The sequence below is a fragment of the Halyomorpha halys genome, unplaced genomic scaffold (genome assembly GCF_000696795.3).
Source record: "Halyomorpha halys isolate HHAL.00 unplaced genomic scaffold, Hhal_1.1 Scaffold2844.1, whole genome shotgun sequence".
NCBI lineage: Eukaryota > Metazoa > Arthropoda > Insecta > Hemiptera > Pentatomidae > Halyomorpha > Halyomorpha halys.
In genome coordinates, this window is record NW_027111971.1 from 13948 (window position 1) to 22416 (window position 8469).

Genomic DNA, 8469 nt, shown 5'->3' on the forward strand with positions numbered 1-8469 from the left:
AAAGATAAAATAAGTTTTTACTGTTATGACTAAAATGACTTTTTTTTTACATACATCCAAATTAGAATTTCCACTGAATTTAAATATTAAGAATTGTTATTCAATTACAGAATATATTGTAAAAATAGATTGACATCTGTTTACAACTTAACTGCTTCTGATTTGAGTGCACCGTCTTGTCACCAAATATACTTGGGCATAATATATCACTTGTCATTATGTTTTAATTTAAAAAAAAAAAAAGCAACATGTAACTGGTCTGAACCTAGTAGTTTCTTGATATGTATTATTGTGAACTAGCTATGAAAGAGAAATAGCTATAGAGAAGACTAGTTAATAGGAGAGACGTTGAGGAGGCTGAGTAATTGAATCAGGAACCGGTGAAGTAAATTGCATTGAGCCAGGAGCAACCCCCGGCGTGGGCCTCCAGTTATTATTTTAGAGGTGTCATTTGTACACAATTAACCCGATCCTTCGCTACTAATGAGAGCCTTTGTTTGTTTATTTCTAACGTATACCCTCTCTTCTGTCTAATTGGCGCCGTTAATTAGGGGTAAATTCGATACTTTCCTCTTTTCCACTTGTGGAATTCAAAGGCAGGAAAAAATGCGAAATGCGTGCTAAACAAAATGGTGGATCCTAATTAGAATATTTGTACCAAACTTTTTAGGTTGAGTGAACTTTATCACGTTATAGCTAATAATGAAAAGCTACCGCGAATGGTTAAGTTCAATACTGATATAAGGAAAGTGTTGACAAAGATAAGTGGGAAGGCTTGGTCCAGTTTGACCTTGTAGATTTGGGTATTGAACTAATGATAATGGAAGCAGGGAGCGAATATGCACCTAAGCATTATTCCTTATATCAGTATCGAACATAACCTGCCTGAAGTGTCATACTTTTTTGTCTCCTAAGAGATGTACGGTGAGCATTTTCCTCATGGTTGTACTATTTTTTTATATAATTGGACTTGATGATTACAAAAATCTTTACTTTCAATACAATTTGAAATTGAAATTGTAAATTCTAGCTCTTCCATCAGGGGCTGAAGAATCCAAATTTCGTAAAAGATCTAAGGTCTTGGTTCGGCTCACGATTTAAAATAAGAAACGCAGGAGATGTACTGTGAGGAAAATGCTCGTTATCACCGATGCGAGGAGGCTAGAGCTAAACTAAAATTGGGTATAGGTAGAGAGGTGAAAGGAGAATAACATAAACAAGCGGTGGAATTGCCTTATTTAAAAAAAAAAAAATGAACAATTTCAAAACTTTGTAATTTTAATCCAACGCAATATTTGAACTTATTTATTCGAAAAAATATTTTACAGCCTTCCATGATGAATTGATTTATAGTAGGCCTTTTTTGAAATTTATTTACTGCTGGTGAACACCACACTATTCTTCATTCACTTTCAATTCTTTATTATGTTCTCCAAAGGGAAAATATTTTTTTTGTTTCAAATGAACCCACATATTAATTGCTTGGATGTCGTGATTTGGATATTTAAAACCAATACTATACTTTAAACAAATTGAACTCTTGACATCACCTCCTGAATTGTAAAATCGTAACATAAAATGTGGAATAATTTGTTATTGAAGTTGTACAATATTAGCAGATAAATATGTTGAATTGGCCAGATGCATAATTTAGTCAGAATCATGAAAATATCTTATACTTAGACCATGATGAATTTCAAACTTAAGGAAGAGTGATAACTGACCTATTTAAGTTGAGGCTTTAAAGAAATTTAATATCAATGAACAAGTCCAACAGTTGTGAAATTAATATTAATTCGTATCACATTTGGTAGAATAGTGTGTATAATAATTTCTGTATAACTTAATAATAATTTTTTATTTATTAATTATTTATTGAATTATGTTATGAATATAAAAATAATAACAAAATGCTTGAATTTTTCGGTTCATAACAAAATTAATCCAAAAATGTTTCGGCGGACAATTTAGAAATGATAATTATGCGAAATGCATACAAATTAACTTATATGCGCCATGCTTGAATCATATTAAACTATTTATTAATCTGAGCTAATAGATATCTCATAAAATTATTTTAAAAAATAATGCATCTTCCAACTTTGCTCGAATATATAATAAATCCAATTAACAAGTTTGGCGCCAGGGATTCCTACACGTAAACTCAACTCACATATCTCAGCCATTCCCTAACTCTGGCAGAATATTCCAAGACAAGTCTAATTCTGCCAATTCATCCATCTTCCCGCAGTTCTCCGGTGTTCCTCAAGGCAGTACTCACGGGACTAGATTCAGGAAGGATTTGAATAGCTTCATAAATTAGATAGCTGGTTTTGTTGAAATGAATGGATTTACCTCTCCTCTTAAAAATGTGTTTCTTTTTGTATTATAATTGTGTAGTATCTTTACCTATCTATATCTTTATCCCATCCTGTTAAAAAATCTATGAAAATAATAATTATTTATTACTTTTATTAAATTCATATATGGTATTATATTGTAGTGGGATATGACATCTAGTGTACGGTGTCAATTTCTGAGAAAATGGATCATTGCTTGGAGAAAATATGTCAACTATAAAATTGAACGTTTTTAGAGTTACTAAAAGTGAACTGAACTTTTTTGAACAGCAAAAACACCTTATCAAATATTTAAAAACTGCAATATAATTTCATAAGTAATAATAAAATAAAAAATATGTTATTAAGTTATACATAAATCATTGTATACACTATCCTACAATTATCCTATAAATTTAATACAAATTAATTTTAATTTCACAACTGTTTGACTTGTCCATAAATACAAAAGTTTTTTAAAGCCTTTTTTTCATTGGCATTTGCAACTGTTCATAATAATACATCCAGTAAATATAATATCATGATAGCTTGATACAAGCATGTAGAGAAACTACCCACTGGTAGCACTCTAATAGCGTTTTTATATTAGAAGTTCGCGTAGCCATCTGCATTTGCTCTTCCAATGGAAGAGGAAGGAATATTAGAAACTAGTATGTTAGGGGTTAATCATAATGGAATAATTGATACCTGGTTCGGACTCGATCGGTCACATATGGAGCATGAAGGTCTTTATGGATGCTTTTATTTACCATAAAGTACGAAGCATGGAGGATTTTACGAAGGATTTTGGATTGTAAGGATTGGATACGAGAGGAATTCGAAAGTTTAGTGGAGCCTAAAGCTTAACCCCGTATAGATAGGTCTATAATAGTCATGTAGATCAGTCTTTTGTCATGGATTGCAAGTACAGACCGATTGTATATTATGTGCTCTAATAGTCGGAATCGACGTGCAGCTGTCTTTTCAGTCACTCTTGTGTCAGGGTTCTAGGTTGGTATTTGTCCAGATGTAGTCCAAGGTAGCAGATCTGTTCTATTGGAGTAATAGCAACATTATTAAATTATACTGTTGGGTAATCGGTAGATTTACGACAAAGAGTAGGTGATTTGATGGGATTTATTTCTAGTCTCCAATTTCGGCATCATTCTTTGAGGGATATGGGATTAGAGAGTTTGGGATGCAATTAAAGGATTAATATTAAGTGCAAACACAGAAATGGGTAAAAATTAGCTATTGTTGAAACTAATAGTTGAAATTGTCATGGATACTATATTTATTCAATGGTTCATTCATGAAAAAGGGTCGTATCAATTGAAATTTTAGCTATTAGTTTCAACTATAATTTTTGCCCAACAGTGTGCGAGCATACAGGTGTCATCGGCATTCGTAGTGAGGATAGTGTTAGGATTGGTTGAAATGTCAGCTGTAAAGACGATGTAGAGGATGGGACCAAAGATATAGCCTCGACTTAAGTAGGTCAATTCTCACTCCCCCTTAATTTTGAAAGATATTTCCAGAATTCTGATTAAATCAACACATTTATCTCCTTACATTGTATTGTTATAATACTTCTTCAATATCAAATTATTCCTCAACACTTCATGACATTTCGGGTTATGATTTTACAATTGAGGAAGTGTTGTGCAAAATATAAGAAAGAATCGTAGGTATATGAAGAATAAGGTATTGTTTGCCTGCAGTAAATGAAATTTAAGGCATATTATTAATTAATTCATCATCGGAGGTTGTAAAATATTTTGTTAAATAAATAAGAATTAAAATATTGCATTGGATCCAGAGCACTAAGTTTTGAATTCGTTCAGTTTTTAAAATCAGGCATTTCACAAGTGTGGAAGTTCCTATGCAGTATTTTAATTTGTACCAATCTTTAAGAATAAGGCATAATAAATATATTAATTTTGAAACTTGGAGTCGTTTGTTCCAACAACTTTCAGATCGATAGAACATAATAATGTTAACAAATATAAGGTTTGAGGGCACACAATTTAAAGGAAGGTCCACCATGACTCTCAGGAATGTTACAGTCACTTCAGGCACGTATTTTGGATAAGACAGTGCGAAGAATAAGACAAAACATGTTCGTAAAGCTTCACTCTCCTTTTTTGTTTATCCAGCCAGGCATAAGAAATAACACAGTGAAATGTTTCTGAATCTAGTTTTAAGCATCTTCTAAACACTAAGTGTATAAAATAAAATTGTATCTCTTCCATTAATTTTTACTTTGTCTCATAACCTACTTTTCTATACATTTTTCTTGTAGGCTCAAAGTCCTAGTCCTTTTAAAAAACGCAAAATTCATTATTTGGTTGAGGAAATGAATGTGTACATAAGAAACTAGAAAACTGTTTCCGACTAGATCTGGTACTGTATTATTGTGATATAGATTACGATTAGGATGCCTAGAGAACCCAATAGAAGGGAATGCCGCTAGATCAGAGAGCTAGATTGGTTTTGGCTGAGGTTCCTATTACAAATATTTAGAGGCCTTGGGATCCTTTGATTCCCTCCTGGCTGTGTACACATCGCCCGTTTGTCTTGCGTCTTGCTTCTCAGTAAGCTACCTATTCCGTCCCTAATGCCAGCAATTTGGTCTCCACATCAAAAAAAGCCAGGAATAAACTTGATATCAAAGAAATCACCAGGGAATAATTGAAAGGTCACATGTCCAGATTTCTCAGAAGGCTCGGACACAGTATCTGAATATCTACGTTTAGTTTCCTCTTAAGGATAGGTTTGATCTGAACTTTCTTGGAATAAAAATATTTTCTTTGAGCATCCAGGCGTTCTAAAGGGGTCAGAATTTGTTTGGCATTGGAGGTGGATTCTACAGGTCGAAAGATCGATGATTGTAAGCAGTGAACATTGTTTTTAAAGTTAGCTGTCAGATGTTCAGACAAACCAACAAAAATATGTTGCAAAATATAAATATTTTATTGAATAGCTACTCTATACCTACTCCAATAGCTAGTTTTAAGAAGGAAATTATTTAGAATTAAAAAAAAAATTATAAATTTGAACATTAATTTTACCCATTCGTTATTTTAATATTTGTAAGATTAATTCTTCTTTTTTGTGATATTTATTTTTCTTCGACTTTTAGGGGGTTCTTTCCTCTATTTTCAGGTTATATATAATGCTATAATATTTCAACGAACATGAAAAAAAAAAAAGAGGTAAGGGACAGAAAGAAAAATAAAATAGTACTAATAAATAAAATATAACTTAGTAAAAAAATAAATGAAATAACGTAGTCATTAGCAAAATCTTGAGTTTGCTGTTTACATCAGTAGGGCGATTTTATTAGCACTTCTATCACTAGCAAAAATGATATATACTATACCAGAACATCTTTCATTTATTATTAAAATTTTTGTTAAAAATAGCAATGTTTTTAACATTATATTATCGACCGGTACAAACAATAAGCATCAAAATGTTATTCAAATCTATTATTAATAATATTATATCAGTTGCAAACCGCCTCTAAAGGTTTAGTAACATAGGCATAATAAAAAGAAATAATTTATTCTAACCCTCCTGAGAAATACTTATTTTAAATAAATTAGTCAGTTAAATGAAAAAAAATTGTCTTTCTTATATTTAATTATTTCGCTTGAAAAAATATTAAAGTAAATTTACAGTAATGGTAATTAGAATTTAAAAATAATTGAGAAATCACGCCTATTATTAATGCATGAATTTTTATTATATTTTTAAGATAAATTAATCAGGCGAATTTTAATTCTATTTAGTCGTATAAAAAAATCATATGCGCAGGGTTCTAGAATATATTGTGTATTGAGATAAACTATATTCCCCAAGCAATCGTCCGGGACAAAAGTACTAAAGACCTTCAGAAGAATGCCCCAATCGTCCAGTAAATCGGTCTGACCACTCGATATCAGGGGACTGTCTGGATATGAAAATAGGCAAGCAACGAGGGTCCAGTACTTTATTGGTTGATTCTGCGGTTTTCTTAGAAAGGGGGAGGATGCTTTTTAAATTGCCTCAGGAATCGGTATAATTTCCCACTCCCCGAGGATTCCCCCCTATTTTTCCCCTTTTCCCCATCTCATTGTCGATTCTCGATTCTGAAAGAAGGCGATCCATTATTTTAATTATATCCTCTCACCCTTTCAGGGAATGATGTATTTTTTTTTAAACTAACTTTGTGAACATAATGACGTCACTTAAGAATTTTGAAACCTTTTGTTTGAGTTGGTGCTTTTAATGTCCGATTATTTCAACGCCATGGGATTAGATTTTTTTTTGTTTCTTATTTGTAAAATAGAATTAGAGAGTTTTAGAATAATAGACTCATCATTATAGAGTTATTATATTCATAAATATTATTTATAGTCTTAAATTTCACCTTATAATAATTTAATCATAAATTATTTTTAATAATTATATAATATAAAACCAGTTAATGTAAATCTACATTTAGCTTTTGCCGATGGTGAAAATCTGATTATTAAAATAATATATTCTCAGTTACATAAAGGATGTTTGAAGCTGGATAATACTTTTTTTTTCATGAATTTTGAGAATCAAGTTATGGTGAATGTAGTTTATTTTTGTAATGAAGGAGACTATACATTTTTTTTAACTGAAATTTTCTGTTGAAAGGCATATTTTAAATAAATAATTTTCATTTAAAATTACATTTTGAAATTATTTTGTGTCGGTAGTGAATCCGATCTAGCGCCCTTCGGACCTGAATCTCGCTCAATGCGATGCTAGCATATATATATAACTATATGTCAACTAAAATCTTCACCTTTGAGAAATTGTTTCCTATAATTTTATTTTATAAAATTCACTATTATGAATCAGCAAGTAATATTTTAATCGGATCGTAAGCGAAAATGAGTACTAATATTAAAAAATATCTTTGAAATCTCTAGCCTCTAAAGTTAGATTCTTGATCTAGGTTTGTACCAAAGCAAGTCTGCAGTTTAGTAAATTTTCGATAATAATGTCTTATATATGTGTTTACGGTATCTTAATGATTCGGTTTTATACTAAAAGAAGGTAGTGTGTAGTATGATCAGCAAAATTGCTGATAAATTCTGTTACCATCATTTAATTATACTCTTATGGTATATCTAAAAATATATTATTGTGAGCAATTATAAATCTACTCAGGAAATTAATAGAACCTTGTTAAAACTTTATTATATTTCTTTTCAGGAATTTATTTACACCCTTTATCCACTTTTTTATTCCTTTAACTATTAAACTACGTTTCGGGCTCCTCTATCCATTAACAAGTTCTACAAATAAAAATATTTCCAATTAACATATAGATACAATTAACTAAGTTTATATTGCACCTTAATATTTTTTTATAATCATTTTCATACAAACAATTCATTATTTACATATATATACATTCGTTTCACTAATTTATAACCGAAATGTTGAGAATTAGCCAAAATGTTTTAGTAATTGTTCTTATTTTTTTTCCTTACCTTATTATTAATTAATAATCATAAATGAATATAAGTCCTATTTTTTTCAAGAACAACCTATTTTTTTTTATTTTCGATTATTTCCTTTTTTCAAATAATGTATGCCTAAAACAGCTTTTACAATTGAAAATTATTTTTATTTCAAGTGATTCTTGACATTTAAATGTCGCTACATCGGGTATCTCTACTCGGGTAGCGTCTATTCTTGTTAAATATTCACAAAGCAGCCGTATTAAACTTGCCCTTGTTGTTTGTTCTCCCCCCAATCAGAACACTGGTCGGTCGGTATGTGACAAGCTAGCATAACACTATAAACCAACTACCCACATTGCGGAAATATGCTTGCACCGTCCACCGTAACGACAACCGATAGGAGAGGAAAAGGGACATTGGCGTTGTGGAACGCGGGTGCTGGAATGCTGCTCCAGGCATACTCTCCTGGGCTCTGGACATCCCTGCTGATGAAATTTTAATTTGTCCCTCAAAGAGGACCTCCCGCGTTTCCAGAATTCCCCAACGTATTAGTTAGCCCCAACAACCCCACGGATTCTCCTTTTTTCTCTGTGTTCTCTCTTATACCCCTAGGCTCCCTTTTATATTTCGACCATATAAAA